Here is a 22,149-nt window from a genome sequence, read left to right as displayed (position 1 = left end):
AATAATAAACAGATGAATAACAATGAATGACTGAAAGACAGAAAGAGAGAGAGAGAAAAAAAGGGAGAGAACAGAGCGGAGTTTCAACTGTGAGAAAGGAAAATTGGGAATAATAATAATAATTGTGGCGAGCTTGAAAGCTCATTGGTGGCCATGGAAACAGAAGATGGAGAGAACAATCCCCGCCATCATCCGATGACTTCTGCTCAGTTCATCCTGATTCAACTTGGACGTAACTTATACGTATCGTGCAACAGTCAAATAATATTAAAACCAAATGAGTTGTCACAGACAACAAAAGCCTTTATATAATACACTTTGTATTTGTTTTGCCATTTTCCTGGCTCGAATAATGTGAACTATTCTATTTCTGTCTTCTGACAGAGCTAATGTCAAAACATCTGCGTGCGTAAAGAGGGAGCATATCCAGGTCGACGTGCGGTCGCAGCTCGTTGCGTCGCTGGTGTTCAGGCTGGTTTCCTGTCAGCTGATCGCTATGAACTCTTTGGGGTTCCTCCAGCATTGGTTTCGGAAAAAATCAAGCTAACAACGTTTCGCGGTATTTCTCGCCAGATCATTTGGAGCCAACAGCGGCGGCTCATGTTCATGTTTTGCCATTTGAGTTTCTGTTCAAATTGCATTCACACTATACAGGACTGTCTCAGAAAATTAGAATATTGTGATGAAGTTCTTTATTTTCTGCAATGCAATTAAAAAAACAAAAATGTCATGCATTCTGGATTCATTACAAATCAACTGAAATATTGCAAGCCTTTTATTCTTTTAATATTGCTGATTATGGCTTACAGCTTAAGAAAACTCAAATATCCTATCTCTAAATATTAGAATATCATGAAAAAGTATACTAGTAGGGTATTAAACAAATCACTTGAATTGTCTAATTAACTCGAAACACCTGCAAGGGTTTCCTGAGCCTTGACAAACACTCAGCTGTTATAAATCTTTTTTTTACTTGGTCTGAGGAAATATTAAAATTTTATGAGATAGGATTTTAGAGTTTTCTTAAGCTGTAAGCCATAATCAGCAATATTAAAAGAATAAAAGGCTTGCAATATTTCAGTTGATTTGTAATGAATCCAGAATGCATGACATTTTTGTTTTTTTAATTGCATTACAGAAAATAAAGAACTTCATCACAATATTCTAATTTTCTGAGACAGTCCTGTATATACAGTGGGCGGGGAAAGTATTCAGACCCCTTTAGAAGTGTCACTCTTTGTTTCCTTGCAGCCACTTGCTAAAATCCAAGAAATCACCGTGTGATATTTTGGTTTTTCTTTTTTAATACATTTGCAAAAATGTCTCCATTTATGTTTTTTTCTGTCAAAATGGAGTGAAACATTAATGAGAAATAAAATGAACTTTTTTGATTTTAGAAAATGGCTGCAATGAAACAGAGAGTGAAGACTGTAAAGGGTTCTGAAAACTTTCAGTACCCACTCAGTGTTCTCCTCCTCACTGTTCCACATGGAGCGTGTTCTCCTCCTCACTGTTCCACATGGAGCGTGTTCTCCTCCTCACTGTTCCACACGGAGCGTGTTCTCCTCCTCACTGTTCCACATGGAGCGTGTTCTCCTCCTCACTGTTCCACATGGAGCGTGTTCTCCTCCTCACTGTTCCACACAGAGCGTGTTCTCCTCCTCACTGTTCCACACGGAGCGTGTTCTCCTCCTCACTGTTCCACATGGAGCGTGTTCTCCTCCTCACTGTTCCACACGGAGCGTGTTCTCCTCCTCACTGTTCCACATGGAGCGTGTTCTCCTCCTCACTGTTCCACATGGAGCGTGTTCTCCTCCTCACTGTTCCACATGGAGCGTGTTCTCCTCCTCACTGTTCCACACGGAGCGTGTTCTCCTCCTCACTGTTCCACATGGAGCGTGTTCTCCTCCTCACTGTTCCACACGGAGTGTGTTCTCCTCCTCCCTGTTCCACACGGAGCGTGTTCTCCTCCTCACTGTTCCACATGGAGCGTGTTCTCCTCCTCACTGTTCCACACGGAGCGTGTTCTCCTCCTCACTGTTCCACACGGAGCGTGTTCTCCTCCTCACTGTTCCACATGGAGTGTGTTCTCCTCCTCACTGTTCCACATGGAGCGTGTTCTCCTCCTCACTGTTCCACACGGAGCGTGTTCTCCTCCTCACTGTTCCACATGGAGTGTGTTCTCCTCCTCACTGTTCCACACGGAGCGTGTTCTCCTCCTCACTGTTCCACATGGAGCGTGTTCTCCTCCTCACTGTTCCACACGGAGCGTGTTCTCCTCCTCACTGTTCCACATGGAGCGTGTTCTCCTCCTCACTGTTCCACACGGAGCGTGTTCTCCTCCTCACTGTTCCACACGGAGCGTGTTCTCCTCCTCACTGTTCCACACGGAGCGTGTTCTCCTCCTCACTGTTCCACACGGAGCGTGTTCTCCTCCTCACTGTTCCACACGGAGCGTGTTCTCCTCCTCACTGTTCCACATGGAGCGTGTTCTCCTCCTCACTGTTCCACACGGAGCGTGTTCTCCTCCTCACTGTTCCACACGGAGCGTGTTCTCCTCCTCACTGTTCCACACGGAGTGTGTTCTCCTCCTCACTGTTCCACACGGAGCGTGTTCTCCTCCTCACTGTTCCACACGGAGCGTGTTCTCCTCCTCACTGTTCCACACGGAGCGTGTTCTCCTCCTCACTGTTCCACACGGAGCGTGTTCTCCTCCTCACTGTTCCACACGGAGCGTGTCCTCCTCCTCACTGTTCCACACGGAGCGTGTTCTCCTCCTCACTGTTCCACACGGAGCGTGTTCTCCTCCTCACTGTTCCACATGGAGCGTGTTCTCCTCCTCACTGTTCCACACGGAGCGTGTTCTCCTCTTCACTGTTCCACACGGAGCGTGTTCTCCTCCTCACTGTTCCACACGGAGTGTGTTCTCCTCCTCACTGTTCCACACGGAGCGTGTTCTCCTACTCACTGTTCCACATGGAGCGTGTTCTCCTCCTCACTGTTCCACATGGAGCGTGTTCTCCTACTCACTGTTCCACATGGAGCGTGTTCTCCTCCTCACTGTTCCACATGGAGCGTGTTCTCCTACTCACTGTTCCACATGGAGCGTGTTCTCCTCCTCACTGTTCCACATGGAGCGTGTTCTCCTCCTCACTGTTCCACACGGAGCGTGTTCTCCTCCTCACTGTTCCACACGGAGCGTGTTCTCCTCCTCACTGTTCCACACGGAGCGTGTTCTCCTCCTCACTGTTCCACACGGAGCGTGTTCTCCTCCTCACTGTTCCACATGGAGTGTGTTCTCCTCCTCCCTGTTCCACACGGAGCGTGTTCTCCTCCTCACTGTTCCACATGGAGCGTGTGAGATGTGGAGTCTTCCCCCAACACAAAGCAGAGTCCCTGCTGCTGGAGGCCCATGTGGGAGGACTCTGATCACCTCTATTGAAATCACAACCGTGTGCAACAAACAAGCAATCAAGGATATTTTCCGCCATCAACATAAATTAGTACGACGATTCTGTTTCACACATCTCCCAGAGAACCAGATTCACTGCAATGCTGCCATCTCACATTACATATTACATTCCAGTTGACCGAACTGAAAGATCGTAAACAAGACGGTGTCAGAAAAGTTTGAGACGAGTTCCACCATCCTGACCGAAGCGGCGTCTGAGATGTGTCTGGGTTAGTTGATGACGCTCCTGTTTGGTTTCGCGTAGAACATTTATTTCAATGTAAAAAGAAGCTCAGGTAACTGACGATGTCATTTGCGTCCTTGTGGCTGATGAGCGCGCTTCCAGCTGCGCCGCCAAGAACAACCCGACGCGGAGGATACAGCGCTGTCGGGATCCGCCGAGTCGCCCCGGTGCGACGGGGACGAGAGATGCCCCGCGGTGAGAGCTGCAGACTTCCCCAGATAAAAAGCGACGGCGACAGCAATGTGACTCTCTGCTGGCAGATTGTTGCGGCGCTACGCAGCCGGAAAAATGACACGGAGCGGAGCTGAACCGCGAGGAGTCGGCAAAGACCCGCCTCCGGGATGCAAAACATCCCACCTCCACATTTACTGGGAGTGTAAACCCGAGCACGCGGAGGGGCGAACGAAATAGCATCATGTCACACAATGGGAAGCAGATGGTGTGTTTGCATTGGATTACATTCTATGGGTGGCAGGAAGAAGCATAAATCCAGCAGACAAGCAGATCACTAGTATCCACCTTCTCGAACACCATGAGGCAGGCGGAGTGGGTTGTGGCTTAAAGAGGAACAAATGGAGAGCACAATGTCAGCCTGCGCCATGGAGAAAAGCTTGAAGTATCCCGAAAGGACATCTCTAAAGCAAATGTATATCGATAATGATTATTATAGCTTACAATTAATGTAGAAGAACCACATTTCCTCATTCTGGTTTCTTTAGTTACCGGGAACAAATGTGTCATCGCCGTCATCAACTGGAGCGGCCGCAGGACACAGATTGTTCAGGACCACAAAACAACAACTAGTTTTCCTTTTTATTTTGTACACCTCAAATCTCATTGCTTTAATTCTCAACACACACACACACACACACTTTTGTCTTTCCATCCCTTGAGAGGACATCACATGTACATATGTAACGGAGTTAGAAATACACATTGTCATTTTCAACGATATTGTTGAGTGTTTGTGAATTTTATTTTAATGAGTTATTTTTATTTTGCGTTATTTCTAAAAAATCTGTTTCCTGCGGAAATTGCCTTTCATCTCTTTTGCACTTCCTGCTCCTGAGTCCCGTCTTTCCCTCACAATGATTCTATATTGCTGAGGGAAGTGGAAGTGCAGAGAGAGACGGATCAGAAGGCAATGTGTGTGTTTTCTTGTCTTCTGCAAGAATAAATAAGTGCCAGAAAAAAACATCATCTGAGTCGACTGCTTCCATGCCCTTTATACATCTGTTACACATACATACCTGGAGACGTGTCAGCTACCCTCACCTGAACCCTGACCTCACTTCAAACCAAGTCCTCACCTCGAGAAATGTAACGATTAACATGACGGGGTCATTTTTACCCCTAAAAGAACAAGAGTCCCCACAATGTCACGGTGTAATCAACATATAGAAGATGTTACGATATACTACTAATACTATATCCCTGAAGAATGTCCGTTGAGCCTGCCTTGACTTCTACATTTGGTAAGTGTACATCCAAACAGCTCCTGGAGCGTGCAAAGTGATAGCCATCGTGAATATTTCACAAGCATCAATAGCATATGATATGAGTCCAGGCTGTCGGTTCAGGAAATCCATACCATCACGGTGAAGTGCAGAGTGCAGCCCTCCTCGACGGCTTCAGACTCCTTGACTCGTGGAGCTCACAGGCCGGAAAACACCTGAGTGGACGTGAGGAACGGGATCGTTCTGCCTTATCGCTGCAACCAAACATCGCCCGATTCATTTCCACGAGAGACAAATCTCATTTAGCGCCATACCAACCGAGCTGTGGGACTCACAGTCTGCAGCCCGAGAAGTAGATAGTGTTTAATACTTGTTATGTTTTGTATAAACTAAACATATGCAATTATATTTTTCAATTATTCTTGAAATTTATGTTGACGTATTTCTGTCTGATTTGCCGCTTGGCACGTCAGTGTTCAGCCTCCTCAGTTTACCTTCAGTTTGGGCCAATTTATTATCACTGAACACACAGACGGTTTCCATTAATGGAACAAGTGAACTCATTACATTCTCAGAAAGTGATTTTATTTGTATCTACTTTCTTACGATAGAAACACAGCACTGCCTCATAAACAATAAAACAGGAGGAAATAGAGATAAGGTCCATCATGTTCAAAAGCATGCTCCAGGAATGATACGTCACCGTGCCGCAGAGCCTTCATCACAGATGGTCGCGTTGCTAACTGGCGTCATATCTCTGCTGTAAAGTGTTCCGTGTTTCTTACACACGCGTAGACAGATATATATGAAGAGAGCGTATTGATGTCATCTCGGAGTTGCACTTCAGACATGCATTTGTGACCTCTACAATATTGATGCATGTTTAACTAGAACGGGCACTCGGGAGAGCGCATACCTTCGCGTATCACAAGATTGGGCATTGAATTATGAACATGTTGGCATTAGTTGCATGCCAATTGGATACAAATTGACCGTGCTATGGTAAAAAGAAGATGTTGACCTTTTCATGACCTTGACCTTTGACCCGATTGATCCCAAAATCGAATCAAATGGTCCCTGGATAATAACCAATCATCCCACCAAATTTCATTCGATTCGGTTTAATACTTTTTGTGTTATGCGATTAACACGCATACAAATAAATAAATAAATACACGGTGATCAAAACATAACCTTCCGCATTTTCAATGCTGTTGCGTGCAGTGGCATCTATAAATAGATCAATCGTTTGAAGATCTTCTCAACTCGAGGCCGAGCAAGGATCATCACGGGACTCTGGGCCGAAGGAACTATGCATATGGATGTTATTTTGCAGATGGATAGAGCACCTGATGAGGAGCGAGTTGAGGGAAGAGCAGACGGGTCAAACAAACACGGGACCAAACCAAGTCGATGTCGACTCGTGGTACCTCGTTGTGTTAGGTTGTCTCTGTACTTCAACATAACTGAGTAGTTGTGTTGCATCAGTACACTTTGTAGCAGAAAGGGAACTCTAGTTTCCACAGGAAAAGTGGGTGGAGCCTAAAAGGTTATGAATGAGCACACAGTGAAAGAGGGGTAAAAAACAAACGATTAAGAAACAGCATGGCGATCAGAGAGAGGAGCGAGAGTGGCTGAAGAAGGAAGGAAAACACGTTTGAGTTAGGATTCAGCTTCCGTGCACCATTAGTAAAGCGTTCAATAGTTAAAGAACAAACACAACGGGAGCAACTTAAGGTGCGTTCACACCAAAAGCAAAACTATTTTCTCGCGCGACCAAATCCCATGAAAAGTCAACGTACAGACGCGTGTGGCTGCGACAGCGGCGCAATTTTCTCCCCTAGTTGAAATATTTCAACTTTGAGGCGGTCATCTCGCAACTCGGGCCAATCGGCTCTCGTGTTCCGACGAGACACGGAGACAAGCCCCGCCCCTCGCGGAGCGTCTCGACGCTCATGGCTTGAACACGGTGAATGGTCGAGCGAGTAAACTCAAGCGTTTTGGGCGACGTGAAAAATAGTTTAGCTTTTGGTGTGAACGCACCTTTAGAAACGGAACCGGCTGAACTACGACCTAATCCTGGATACGCTGAGGAAGGAGAACGGATCCCGGTAGCAGGCGGTCAGGAACCAGACGGAAATAAAGACCGGACCCTGCTTGGATGCCACATAGAATCTCCTTCCCTGCTGTGGACCATTCAGTTAACTTCCTGTAAACCCTTCTCTCCAGGCCCGACCGCTCTGTTCTCCCCCCAACACACACACCATTTTCTGAACTACCTGGCCTCAACCTCATCACGACCTTGTGTTGCGTAAGTACATCTCAAAACTAAACCTACGTTAAAGTTTAGCTTGAAAAGCTTTAATCAGGACGGACCCTGAATCCTTCTCTTCGATTGGTTCTTCACGAGGCCGAAGCTCTCGCACTAAGTCGTGCTTAAGTGAAAGACTTAACTGAGGAAATGACTCATTTAAATGCCTTTGAATGGGATTTTCATTCCGCCGTGTATCCGCAGGTTCCTTTGTGCCGGTTGAACCTCGTATTGTGACTGAGCACAACGAGCATTATAATAATGTCACTCAAAGTCAGAGAGAGAGTGGGAGAGAGAGGTCTACTTGAACATGAATGTGAGTATTGTGAGCAGGAGTGTTTCCACCACGACTAACTGGCGCTAAGCCAGCAGTTTACAACACTACAAAGACAACCGGCCGCCACTTTGCCTCAATCACACCATCGCTCAGCTCGCCGTTGTCTTTTAACAGATAGATAGATATAAATATATACTTTATTCATCATTTATTCAATTTGTTAATCTCTCTCTCTCTTCTTTTTGACGACCTTGTTCTCCCTCTGCAATCTCCATCTAATTAACGCACATCAGAGAAAATGTCCTTCAAGAGGTCTCCTGCAGGTCAGTCAGTATGATAACTGTGTGTTTGTGTTTCATGAGAGGGCCGACGCCAGAGATAATTATTGGTTATAATAATAATAAGTGTGCTTGTATTTCTAACGGACAACGATGTCTGGAGATGTCCTCAAATGACTTTGGGCTTTTCAGCCAGTTAACTGACGTCTATGAACTAGCTGACTAGACAATGGCGTGGGCGACTGGCTCAGTGGTGAGCGGGGTCGTCCTTCAACCAGAGGAGCGGCGGCCCGATCCTCGGCTCCGCTAGCCCATGTCGATGTGTCCTCGGGCATTACGCTTAACCCCAAAATGGCTCAGGGAGCTGTGAGGGTTTGTGTAAATGTGTGTGTGAATGTTAGTGACAGTGATGTGCAAGAGGAACCGTAGCCCCTCCCATCAGTGTATAAGTGGGTGTGAATGGGTGAATGATGTCAGGTAGAGTTAACGTGCTTTTAGTGATCCAGGTCCACGATTGGTTAATTGACTGACTGGCTTCATTTGAGACACTGATTATTAAAAGACTGAGCAACACGCTGTCTGAGTTACTGGCTGATTACAAACTGACCACACTACAGAGTAAATGACCGACTGGTCACCTGGTCATCTATCACAAGGTGCCAGATAACATTTTACAAGCTCAGTTTTGGGGTCAGGGGTGTACGTCTGGAGTACTGCAGAAACCAGGAGTCCCAGAACCTGGAGATGAGTTTATCCTTCAGCACTTTACACATTATTCCTCTTCTGAAAGTACTTTTTGAGTTTTTTTGGTTAGATGCCTGAAATAAGGTTTGTGGATTACTCAAACTGAAGAGGTATTTTAACATTTTGTCTAAAACGTCAAATACGTACACCTGGACCATTACTGACAGACAGCCGACAGAGAGTCTGCCACAGCAACATTTGTGGTATTCTCTGGTCCTCCCTCGCTGTCTTTATTGTTGTTAAAGAATACCACAGGCTCTACTTTCACCTAATGCAAGACAGAGAGGCTCATGGGAGGGTAAACAACGGGAGGAGTTTTGATAAATGAGGGGTTTGCATTTTGTATGACATGAAAAACCGCAACAAAGAAAGATGTCTGCGTCTCATGCCGATTCTGCACACATGGAATAAAAATACTCACGTCAGGAGAAATCTCAGATTTGCACTTCAGTGGCACTTAAATAGCTCTTATTATGGTACTTTTGTAGTTCGACTATGTTGAGGAAATGTTACTTCCTGTATTCTTGTTGTTCTTAGTTTGTACTCTAGGTTGAAATGCACTTATTGTAAGTCGCTTTGGATAAAAGCGTCTGCTAAATGACATGTAATGTAATGTAAAAATCTTCTTTTACTTTGAAGTTGACCAAATGTTGAAGAATGCAGAAAGATAACGCTGTCGTTATGAGCAACTGTAACTCAACGAAGGCCTGCATTATGGCGGTGACACTCTAAGTAATCGTAGTCGTTAGACTGTGTGTGTGTGTGTGTGTGGGGGGTCGTGTACTAAAGCGATCGGGGAAATGACGAGAAAAAGGAGGAGGGACCGAGTGATGGAGACAAAAGAAAGCGGGCACTTTAAAAGAAATGGACCCAGAAAGAGAAAAAGAGATGAAAGAGAACAGGAAGAAGGAAAAATGAAAACATTTGCATGCCATTGGAGGGTGAGAGGAAGAGGATGGGATTATTTTTTTCTGGGCTCTGACGCGGAATCCAGTTGAACTTCAAAGCAGCGACAGCTTACCGGCTGTGTTTGTGTGTGTGTGTGTGTGTGTTTGTGTTTGCAGGTTCAGGATTCAGTTAGAGTTCAAGTGCTCTTCATGTGATGTGGGAACGGTGTGGTGGCTGGGGCGTGGTTAGGCTCAGCTGCAGAGGGTGGAGTGCCAGGAAGAGGCCTAATTGGCCTCAGCTGTAGGGGATCATCAGCTGCAATCGAGATGGAGGGACGGCAGAGCAGAGACACGTAATGGAGTATCTTGCCAAACACGACCCTAAGTGTGCCCATTCCTTGGTGCTGGGGGGGGGGGGGGGTTGTGACAGGAGGTGTGACAAACCGCCACATATTCAAACAATAAACAAAGGAAAAGACAATTCAACACACAACATCTTGCCTTCTGGTCTCTCTTTCTCTGCCTCTGCACATCTGCTCCTAAATAACAGAATGTACACGAGGAACAACTCATTCATACAAACAATATTGAGGAATACAAATAACTCATTGACATTAAATTTTTTTTTTAAATATTACAAATTGGAAATAAAAAATGGTAAAGTGCATTTCCAGCTGTTACATTTGTAAACACTACTGCTTCTGTCCACAGGTGGCGACAATATCCACATGCGGTAAAGGTGCGTTCACACCAAAAGCAAAACTATTTTTCGCGTCGCCCAAAACGCGTGAGTTTACTCGCTCGACCGTTCACCGTGTTCTCGCCATGAGCGTCGAGACGCTGCGCGAGGGGCGGGGCTTATCTCTGTGTCTCGTCTCCGTAAAGACCGTTATAATCTCCTTCATCCACCAGAATAACTAACCACTAGTTCTGCTTTATATTTGTTGTGGACGTCCCACACACTAACGCCCTGGTGTTTGGGTTCATGACGTCACCCGTAGGCTCACTCAGCTCGGTCACTTTCACCGATGAAGTTACTGTTACGTCTGAAAGACTTCCGCTTCCAGCGCTACGAGAGCGGAACTCAAGAGCCGATTGGCCCGAGTTGCGACATGACCGCCTCAAAGATGAAATATTTCAACTCGGGGCGAAAATTGTGCCGCTGTAAACGCGTCGCCCACATCGCGTCGCTCCAAACTCGCCGCCCGGAAAAATAGCGCGTCTATCGCAGCCACAAGCGTCTGTACGTTGACTTTTCATGGGATTCAGTCGCGCAAAGAAAAAAAATCTCGCTTTTGGTGTGAACGCACCTTAAGAGTTCCGCGGAGTAGTTTTCATGAGCTAATATATATATATATACATATATATATGTATATGTTTTCTCTTTCGACATTTGCATGCTAAGCTACGTTTAACCTACAGACAGAAAATTGATCCTTCACTTCTCTTCAGTTTGGTCTTCCACTCGGAATCAGCAGCAGCGTTTCTAAATGTATTCAAGGTGAATGTAAGAGCTTGGACACACACACACACACACACACACACACACGTGCATATGTGGCGCGTTTGTGACGCGGTGGCTATAATTGGATTCCACGGTCGCCGCCACGCTGAGAATTGATTGGCGACGGAGAGAAAGAGACTGAAGGATGAAGGAGTCGTTGCGTGTTAATGGGGTCAGAAAACCTCTTCACACACACACACACACACTCGGTGATGCAAACGGGCACATACCTCACACTCACACAGGTTAGCAGAGACGCTAATGTTATTCCATTACCACAAACCATGGCCATATGGTTATTACGGGTTGTAATCAATTGGAGGTTTGCATGACGATGAGTGCTTGAGGTCAAATCTGTGCCACAATACTCAACCACAATGAAACATACACACACTCCTACACGCACACAAGAGAAACACACAGATATTCTAGAAACAGAGACCAAAAGGGATCCATTATTTCTCTTTTAAATCCATATCTTATGTTGCATCTGCTTTTCTGCACGGCAACAGATCATCATGCGTTGTCAAACACAAACGCATGTTTCCCCATCATCCTGAGCGCTTCAGGGAAACACACTCAGAGAGACGAGGACTGCAGGAGGTGTGGCTCTCTTTAAAAGCCTTAGAATGAAGCGAAAGGCCTCGCAAACACACACACACACACACACACACGCAGGTTTGATATGAAATGCCCAGTGGAATCCCTCTTTTCATTCACAGCTGGCTTGTAAAAGACGAAAATCACTCATTGTCAGAGTGATGAAATCCCCCCGGCTGTGGGCCATTCGGTTCTCCTGGTAAAGGAACCGACTCGTGGAGGCATTTTAAGGACGTTGTGCACAGACCTCACAACCGTGTGAGACGCACACGTGTTCCCTTTGCGGCCCTCCGGCGTCACCGTTGCACTTTCGAGCTCAACGGCCGTGTCCACAGGAAACAACATGTAGGTCTACAAAAGTACCCGGTTCATTTGTTAGGTAGTTAAGTACACACATTAAGTACATAAGTCTACACACAGTACATACATCTACACACAGGACATACATCTACACACAGGACATACGACTACACACAGAACATAAGTCTACACATAGTACATACATCTACACACATTAAGTACATACATCTACACACAGTACATACGACTACACACAGTACATACATCTACACACAGAACATACATCTACACACAGTACATACGACTACACACAGTACCTACATCTACACACAGAACATACACACAGAACATAAGTCTACACATAGTACATACATCTACACACAGTACATACATCTACACACAGTACCTACATCTACACACAGTACCTACATCTACACACAGAACATACATATACACACAGTACCTACATCTACACACAGTACATACGACTACACACAGTACATACATCTACACACAGTACATACGACTACACACAGAACATAAGTCTACACATAGTACATACATCTACACACATTAAGTACATACATCTACACACAGTACCTACATCTACACACAGAACATACATATACACACAGTACCTACATCTACACACAGTACATAAGTCAACTACTACATACTCAATAGTCAACGTTGACTTTTGGTTTTACGAGGCACATGAACGCCGGTCTCCTTGTTTTTTAGTTATTTTCGCTTTTTTACATCCCATTACTTCCTTCTTCACTGCTGCCATATCTATGACCACGTAGTTTTTAACCACACACTGTACCGTGTAAGTTACCGTGGCGTCTCCCCTAGGTTTGCGAACTGCGGCGGTCAAGCCTCGAGTTCAGTGATCTGGCCGTCGCCATCTTGGTTTCTGTAGCTAAAAGTGACCGGAGAGAGCGAAGTACGAGCAAACCCCGAGCAAGACGAGTTTGAGGGAACTCCGTAGGATGTTCTCCTAACCTCGTGCGAATGAGGCTACGTCGAGAAAAGTAATAATTACTTCGCCCGCTTTAAAGGTTTTGAAAAGCAGCGGGTTTTTTTACGCCTTTTCCTCCAGTTGCAGTCCTCCTCTCAGTGGTGTCCGAGATTAGTTCAGATAAGGTTTGTAGACACGAAGCATGTGACGCTTCTCTCTGCAGTGCTGACATTCAAACACACTCGGTGCACTGTAGAAGCAGTGCACTACGAGTGTGTGTGTGGGGTGGGGGGGTAATACACAGGCTGAACAAAGCTGCAGTGATCCAGAGAGAAGAGGATGAAGAGGAGAAGAGTGTGTCCATCTCAGCTTATCTCAGCGCAGAGTGCTGCACCTGCTGCGGTTGCAAGGGAGGTTCACAAGCAGGGCAGAGTGTCCATGTTGGAGTGGTTTTTAAGCAGAGGAGGTGGAGTGGATTTTTAAAAGGAGTACAGTGGAAAGAAATCCCGTTGCCATGTCAAGCCCTTCACATGTGAAGGTTGGGTTTGATGCAGGGCACAAGTTGCCAGGTTGGAGTGAGTTTTAAGCCGCCGGACGGGAGGCCGGCGGAGGCGGTTGCAGACGGGAGGTATGTAACAATTGCAGAGGTTTAGGTGGAACGGAGACGGCTGCCTGGCTGGTCTCAATCTTTTAGTTTTTAAGGGTCATTTTGGAGTCACAGTTGCCGTGTCGCATGTGTGAAGCACACTCCGACAAGGTTGCCATGTTGGGAACGATGTTACAGTTTTTCTCGATTGCTTAAACAAATTTTTTGAAAGCATGCCTCGTTTTCTCAAACAAAACACTTTGCTTAAAACAATGTTATGTCACCTCAAAGTTTTTTTTTTTCAAAAAACAAATACAGCCCATTATATGAGTAGACATTTCTAATCATCGATTGATGATGATCTGGAAAAAAACACTATGAAATGGGAAACACCCCAGATGAAGGCCTTATCAGAGCATTATGCCTTTCAACAAAAAAGAAAAAAAAAAAATAAAAAAAAAAAAAAAAAAATGTGTGTCCTGTCCTGTAGTTCCTGTCTGGCCACAGGACCTCATCAACATCTCATCCTCGTCCCTCTCTTCTTACCTTACTCTGCTCTCTCTCCTCTCTCACCTTCCATGTTTTCATCCATTCTTCTAAAATCAGGAGGACCAGTGGCCCTTATGCTAAAGCCCTTGATTCCAAATTGCACAACAGCCATCGAATGAAAGTTTGCCAATTGAATAACAGTGTGTTCTGTCTAATCCGGTGGAAAGGTTACGTTTAGAGGATGTCATACCAGCAGATGCAGGTGGGGGCGTTTTGCGGAGGTAGGTATTAGTCGCCAGGTTGGAGTGCTTCTGAAAAGCTGGTGTTGGAGAGCCTCCGATGACACGGTTGCCTGGTTTGAATGTAATCAGAGTTTTCAAGGATGAAGCATTTTTAGGAGAGAATACATTTTCTCGCTGAACGCTTGATTGAGCAGAACGGAAAGGGACTTAACCATTTTGAGAACATTTATCGTTGTTGTTTTTATTTCATAACAGCATGAAAGGTGATTTTGGAGAAGTGACGGAAGCTTGACAGACAATTAAGAAAATGTAGAAAAGCTAATTCAGTCATACTGGACTGATTTGGGAGGTTGCTGATGCCAGAATGTTATATAAAAGTAAGAATTGATTTCCAGGGCAGAGTTATTTTAGCTTGTACAACGGACAAAATGAACATGTATTCTATTGTTTCGTTCTTTTCCCCGTCAGCGCGCCGCGTGCAGGCGGCGGCTCTGTTCTCGGTCCCGGCCACACGACTCTTCGTCCTCCAGAGACTTCTTATAATGAGCGCCACTTCCTCGTGTCTCGTGGAAACACAGTACAAGCTGAGATGCGTCCGCAGAGTCTTTTTTTAACGTTCAAGGCGGCACCTAGCCGGCTAACAGGGGCCACATGTTGTCTCCACCCGGTGAGGAAATTAATCCGGACAAAAGGAGGTGGATGATGGAGAAAAGGTACATGTGTGCTTTGTCATACTGTGGCAGCTGTCCCCAATCTGGCCTCGGCTGCTGGCTGGTTGGCAATCAGTCAGCTGCTCAGCAGCCGATGCTGCTCGTATAAAAGGGCAGCAGAGCTGGAGGTAGGGAGAAGAGGGAGCAGACGCGTTGTGTTGCGGTCTGCTCGGTGTGTGTGTTTAATACAATAAATATAATAAATATGTCGTCCAGCGGAACCTCGTCGCGGCTGTCTGACTATCCATGGTGCTTGGGGGGGAGACCCACGGGTGACGGCTACAATCTCGTCACACATACTAAGAATAGATCCGTCAGTGACATGTTAATATCCAGGGTAATTCATGCTATAATCCAGTCAGTCTGTCGGAGGCGGACTACACAATCGTGTGGATCCCTTCCTTAACCCTCGATCCCTTTCCTTCGTCTCCTTCTGCCTTTGGGGTTTTGTGCATTTTACACTTCCGTCTTAAAGTACAGCAGCTCTTGTGTTCATCTCAGGAAAAGTAGTTGTTTGGTAAAGGACCAGCGTAGAGAGGGGCCCTGGGTGGGGATGATGATGATGATGATGATGATGTGGGCGTCCTGATGATCTTTTCAACTCCACACCCAAAGTTTGTAGGCCGAGTAATGTGAGTTTATATATATAAATAAATAAAATATTATGAGTTGAATGTCTTTTTTAAACTTATCTCATAAAAACATCAACACAGTCGGCTCTTTTGCCCAATCAGCTCTGACTAGATGAAATCCCTTCATTGGGTTCTTTTGTATGAATCACTTCCCTTTAGGTTAAAAACACTACTTTGTCGTCCGTGGAAAGATGGCGGCCCCGGTCACACAACTACACCCTCACAAGCTGTTTACGTGACACCAAACTGAGAGAGTGCCATCGGCGTCTGTCTTCCCCTTCAAATAGATCTGAAATAGCAAATAGTGCCAACTTAATTTGGTTTTCCAAAACGGTTTCAAGTTGCCAGATTTGAGAATACTTTGAGCCACTAGAGAAAGCAGTGATCTTGGAGAGGGACTATGTGGCTGCAGACGGGAGAGCAAGAAAGATTGACGTTGCCAGATTGGAGAAGGGCTGCCCACCAATACCCACAATTATGCACTCTCTCGGTATTGTCGATAAAAGGAGGAGGGTATTTGATGCGTGATGATGGAGGGAAGGTCTCATCAACACAGCGTGAATTCTCCAGGGTGGAGAAACAGATGGAGCGAGAGGAACATACAGCAGGTGATTTGTTTCTCAACAGGCCACACCAAAAGCGAAACTATTTTTTCGCGCGACCAAATCCCATGAAAAGTCAACGTACAGACGCTTGTGGCTGCGATAGACATGATATTTTCCCGGGCGGCGCGTTTGGGGCGACGCGATGTGGCCGACGCGTTGACAGCGGCGCATTTTCAGCGGCGCAATTTTCGCCCCAAGCTGAAATATTTCAACTTTGAGGCAGTCATCTCGCAACTCGGGCCAATCGGCTCTTGTGTTCCGACGAGACACGGAGATAAGCCCCGCCCCTCGCGCAGAGTCTCGACGCTCATAGCTTGAACACTGCGAATGGTCGAGCGAGTAAACTCACGCGTTTTGGGCGACGCGAAAAATAGTTTCGCTTTTGGTGTGAACGCACCTTTACGGTGGCCGGAGTTGGGGCGAGCTTGGCAAGCTGGAGTAAAAAACATCTTTCTGCGTTGCCACTTCAGATAGGCCTACTATCAGCTGCAGAAGGGGGTTATTTTCTTCAGGAGGCCCGATGGGGAGCGAGGAGCCGCCTGGTCAGGCTGTTGTGACTTTGAAGGGGTAATCCGGGTGATCTGGAACATAAAAAGGGTCATTTGGAGCATGTTGCCAGGTTAGATTGATATCAGTGTGCACTACAAGACTTGAAGACGCAAACGGACAGAGGGAGCGAAGCTTTTGCCACTTCGGGTTCTGTTAAATTCAGAAGAGGGTGACGGGGCGAGGCGTTGAGGCATCAGCACTGTGTGAAGTTGCCATGATGGATCGCTGTCAGGGGCTTAGAAGTGAGAAAAAACAAGAGATATGAAAATCAATATCTGCTTTGCTTTTTATTTCTTTAAATGTTGCCTAATTGGACTTAAAATGTCTCGACTAGTTCCATTCGCGGAAGTTGAGAGAAACTGCCACGACTCAAAATCTAAAGAGCGCTTGGAAACATGTCTTTTATTTAATGGGTTAAATAGAGCCTGACGGACACTGGCTTTTTGAGGCCTGTGTATTTGATATTTAGTTTTATAAATATCTTGTTCTGCATATATTTCTAACAATAAAATGTGTCATTCTTTTTTAGCATGATTGGTTTCTGGAAGTTAAATCTGTAGCAGAAACCTCCAGGTCAGAGTTCTCAAAGTAAACCATCAGCACCATTTCACTGATGCATTCCGGTTATTTAGATTTCCCTTCTTATTTCACTGTGAAGTCATTCCAAATCATGTTCCAGTCATTAGATCTTTACTGACTCATGCTGTACAACCCGCCATCGATCGAACCCACAGAACATCATCTTGAATTTTTATGACGATTTCCAAAGACACTGAATCTAGGAATCTTTTTTGTGTGATCAAATCTTTTATTGGTTTTCGAGATATGCACATGCAAAGGAAAAGATGTACACATTGTACGTATACAAAAGGTACTCACATAAAAAAGAATATATGTATAAATACGGGTAGACATGCAAAAACCTGCACACATTAACATATATGCACATACCTGCATACCCTAATACATACACACACATGAATATTGTTAATTTCCCCCCTCCTACTGTTGGCTATAATCTTGAGTTTAACTATTTCAGCATGAACACAAGAATGTAAGCGTTACTTTCTCCTAGTGTGGGATACATTTATTTATCCTTTGACCAACATCGACCAGGAGTTTTACTTTTTTAAATAAAGTTCCATGGAGACACCGTTTCTAAACATATACGTCTATCTAATTTCATGTTACTCAGTAACCAACATGTGCACAGCTCAGCCTCAAAGACCAATAATGAATGTCAAGCCGGTGAGTTGATGTACCTGCTTCACTTCGTCAGGAGGTGATCCAAACATTTTGGGATATTTTTTTAATTAATGTGTGATAGATGAGCAGCATGACATATGTCAGTGCATCTCAGGTTGAACTTTTTCAGTGCTTCAAAATAAAAGCTTTTAAATAGCAAAATAATTCAGGACATTGGTTGTGAGACATTTATAGTAAATTTATCTTAATCACCAAATTAACAGAACTTTGAGAGCAGCGATTCCACAATAAAACACTACTTATACTGCAGGGAGGAAGAGGAAGCAGCAAAAGTGACAGACGACTTATATTGTGACTCTTTTATAGGAAATCAAATGTGTTTATTTGTTGTTTTCCAGCCGCTCCTTCGACCAATCACTGCCTATCACCATCGTATCAGAGACACGTTCACTGGGAGAAGAGCTCCGAAGTGGAAAGTCAGCACCGGCAGAAGGCAATAGTTTATAGAAAATGTCCGCCTGAGCCAAAGCGCTGCGTGCTCAACACTTCAACACATTTAGGAGCAGAAAAGACTGCCGGTTCACACGAGACACCTCCCATCCTTCATATCTGATAATGTGTTGCTTCCAACCAAGAGCGCTGGACCGCAGCCAAAAGAAGCAGCTTCCATCAGGAGCAGATTTAATCACTGACTTTTGCAAGCGTACAACTCTTGCTGCCACATCCCATTTGGCAATGTAAACACATTGCACATTGGTTATTATCCCATCGAGACACATTGCAGACAGTTAGAAGTGCTTTAAACGAGGTAAAGACATGCATAGGGACAACCTTTATGAGTAATTATACAGTAATAATGTACCTAATGTCCACACAGTGTCATATTTGTGGCTTCTGTACCTCTTCTATAATTGGTTTCTTCCTCGTTCTGGAAGTACTGAGACCAACATTTGACAATTCTACCTAAAGTTTCTGATAACTGAAACTTTTTCTCCTTTTTTTCTTTGCTTTCAATGCCAAAGCTGCAGGAAACATCAGTATGTGACAGCATGTTTTTGACGCACAGGAAACAGATAACACACCTCACAACGGTGCAGAGTCAGGAACGCAAATTACGAAGCCGATGACTGTATTTATCGGAGTTTTAAAGCAGGTATCTCCTGTAATGGCAGCAGAGTCCCGAGGGACCGGTAAAATGTGGAGCGCCGTGTAAAGTTGCCAAGCTGGCCTGATTTGAGTGGGGACAGTAGGAGGACTGCCAGCATCATTTTACAGAAGTGCTGACAGTTCCCCACCAGAAAATGTGCTTAGAAACCCCGACAATTTCCTGCAGTCACCAATTTAGTCTTTTCCACTCAGTCTCAACGGATCTTCGTGTAACGGTGGAAAGCAAAGTTTAGGAAGTGCCGAAACCATCCCCCACTCACTTATGTGGGAGCCTGAATGTTGGGCTGGAGATAAGTCATGTAGCGCCCCGACGGCCATCAGACAAGGTCAACGTTTTACCTTCAGATTGTGTGTAATCAGCAGAGACCGGCGAGGCTGCCGGCTGTCACCAGTCCGTCGGCCGTCAATTCTAAACCGGTCCGCCGCTCGCTTTCACGGTCGCTGCAGTGTCACACCGATTAATGAAACAAAAATGTCTGAAAATACTGTCATAAGGGAACTTTTGGGAGCTTAAATCTATGACTACATACTGTGTAGATACCTTTTCCACCAAAATAACTCAGTAGCACGTAGTATCAAAACTTCTCCAGTGATTGGTAGCTTCAATCAAAACTTTTAGACAGTCACAAATAAAAAGCAATTATTTAAATTGAGTCAACGTTTAACAAATTCTAAATGCAAGCCAGAATTGCATTATCAAATGTCTTCTCGACTCTATTGTGACATGGCACAAATACGTTCGATTTGAAAAATATATTTCCTGTGAAACCCTCACAGAAGACGGATCTGTGAATTTAGAATCATCAGCGCTCGTCTCATCTCGTCAATTTGTCTTCAGAACTAAGACGTATTAGACGTGTGTTGTGTGTTCCCCTCTGATTAAACCTCCTGTTTGAAAATCAGAGGAAAAATCAACAATTTATCAGCACCATTGATGGTATTGGATGTTTTCCGTGTGTGTCGATGATTTCCAAGAACACTGAAAGTAGATTTGCAAACTACAGAACAAACTATCCGTGTTCATGTGACCTTTTGACCAACAATAGTTCATGGTACGCCTCTAATTACCGCTAAAAACAATCATTTCATTAATGAAGCAGTTGAAACAACTGGCAATTAACATGGTGACCATTTAGATAATAGATACATCTCTTTTATTTGAGCTGAAGCTAATTACATTTATTGAGGCTATAATCAACTTGTTTTGTTGCTGTTGTCTGGTTGACATTGCCGGGTTTTATATTCTCCTATTCTACAGAGAAAGGATCTTGCTCATTGCGACACGTCGAAATAAAAGGACATTTCACCCAGTTATGCTTATCAAATAAAGTCATGGTTTTGCCCTGATATCTTACATAAGACACAGCTGTCCTGAATGCAGGATTTGTTATTTAGACGTTTTTAATTTGACTCTTTAACAGTTACTTCCACTGGGAGCTCCCGTTATTTGGATGTAATAAGCAGATACTATACATTACCCTTTGAATGAGGTCATTATGTGCTGGTACTCCGGTCTGGTGGTCTTTTCCGGCCTGTTTATCACAGAGCACTCACTCGCATGCTGGTGTGCAGCTGAAGTTGATTAATGGGCTGCGGCTGCTAAACTCTGACCTCTGTCACACGCTGTCATTGACAGGCCACAGACAGGGTCGGTGCCTCTTCTTTTTTTACCCATAATGCTTTCTTTCTTTCTTTCTTGAAGTCAGTCTCATTTTCAATCTGTATTTCTTCTTTTATCTCAGTCTGTCCCTGTTCACTCCTCTCTTCCTTAGCAACGGGCATCACGTTACCGGCCAACCGCTCGTTAGCCTCCCTCCTCTCTCTAACACCACTCATCCATTCCTCTCGGTCTCCATGTGCAGGGGATCTTGGCGGACTTTGACGGACGGCTGGCTGAGCCAATGACGAACGCCGAGGACCTTTAAGGCGCGTCTGCAGGGTCCTCCGGTCAAGCCCGCGCGGGCGTGCGCACCACGAGCACGTGGACCCGGATGACCGCCAGCACCGTTTCGTGCCCCGTGAGACGAGGACGGCCCCCTTCCCTGTGAGAGAGGTAGGCTGCTGTTCACTTTGACTCGCTCTTGGTTTAGTTGGATGAATGAATGAATTAGCATCCATCTTCCTCTTAATTTCGATTGGCTGACCCGTAGGCGCCAAGTCAGGTCTGAATGTTGGAGGTGATGGAAAAACCAAGTCATGTGTGGTTTTAAATATTACTGCGTTTCCGCTGCCACGTTGTCTATTTCTGGACTTGCATACAACCGGCATCAGCACCCTCCGCAGGCGGAACTGTGAAGCGCAGCAAAGTTCAGTCGGCAGTCATCATATACTCCGCCATCGTTCACGTACGCTCCTTCTTGAATGTCGGCTCCTTGTAATTCATTCCCGATTCCTTCGTTTGATTGGTCGGGGAACGACGTGACCATTGTTGACTAAAAGTGACCGTCGTTACATTGAGAAGTCTGAAGCCGACATGAGTGTCATCGTGGTCTGATCTTCTCTGCTTAAGTTGCTCTTCAGTGCGACATTGTTTCTAGTGTTTGTCAGGTTTCCATGGTGGAATGTATCTCAGGAATGAAGAGATATTCGGACCCACTGGACTCACCAGTGCTTTACCAGTAGCTTCAATCCGTTGCGCGAGACAAATCCCCCCACAGGGATGAATGAAGAGGAACCAATCTTATTGGCTGTTGTAGGAAGGTGTCAGATGTCCCGTCTCAGCTTGGGTGAAGAGGTTTGATGCATGTGACGGCAAATTGTACCGTACCCAGTGTTGAGTCTTTTTAAAGCACAAATAACCGATATCATAATCCCACAACGTGTCTATGAAATCATTGATCCCCTGCACTGAGAAGAGGGAGTGTGTCGTGTGGGAATCTAACCAGTAAGGGGACTATGTCGTGCCCTTCATGTATGACCTCAACACAAGTGATTGATTACTTGACACCA

The 22,149-nt window shown here is 45.2% G+C and overlaps 1 protein-coding gene across 6 annotated transcripts in view; it reads left to right on the top strand.

Moving 5' to 3' along the window:
• The window catches only part of si:cabz01090165.1 (uncharacterized protein LOC100333421 homolog), a 349,850-nt gene that overhangs the window by 138,838 nt on the left and 188,863 nt on the right, over positions 1 to 22,149 (top strand). For 5 of the 6 annotated variants that reach the window (XM_056440460.1, XM_056440458.1, XM_056440453.1 and 2 more), the window contains one exon: positions 21,063 to 21,253. The gene's annotated coding sequence lies outside the window, so the exon portion shown is untranslated. Of the gene's footprint in view, positions 1 to 7,381; positions 7,464 to 21,062; positions 21,254 to 22,149 lie in introns of all 6 variants that reach the window. The other variant, XM_056440457.1, reaches the window with a different exon arrangement.

Source organism: Pseudoliparis swirei, chromosome 20 (assembly GCF_029220125.1).
Source record: "Pseudoliparis swirei isolate HS2019 ecotype Mariana Trench chromosome 20, NWPU_hadal_v1, whole genome shotgun sequence".
Classification (NCBI taxonomy): Eukaryota; Metazoa; Chordata; class Actinopteri; order Perciformes; family Liparidae; genus Pseudoliparis; species Pseudoliparis swirei.
Note: the sequence above shows the minus strand (reverse complement) of the source record. Positions and strands in the feature narration are given on the sequence as shown.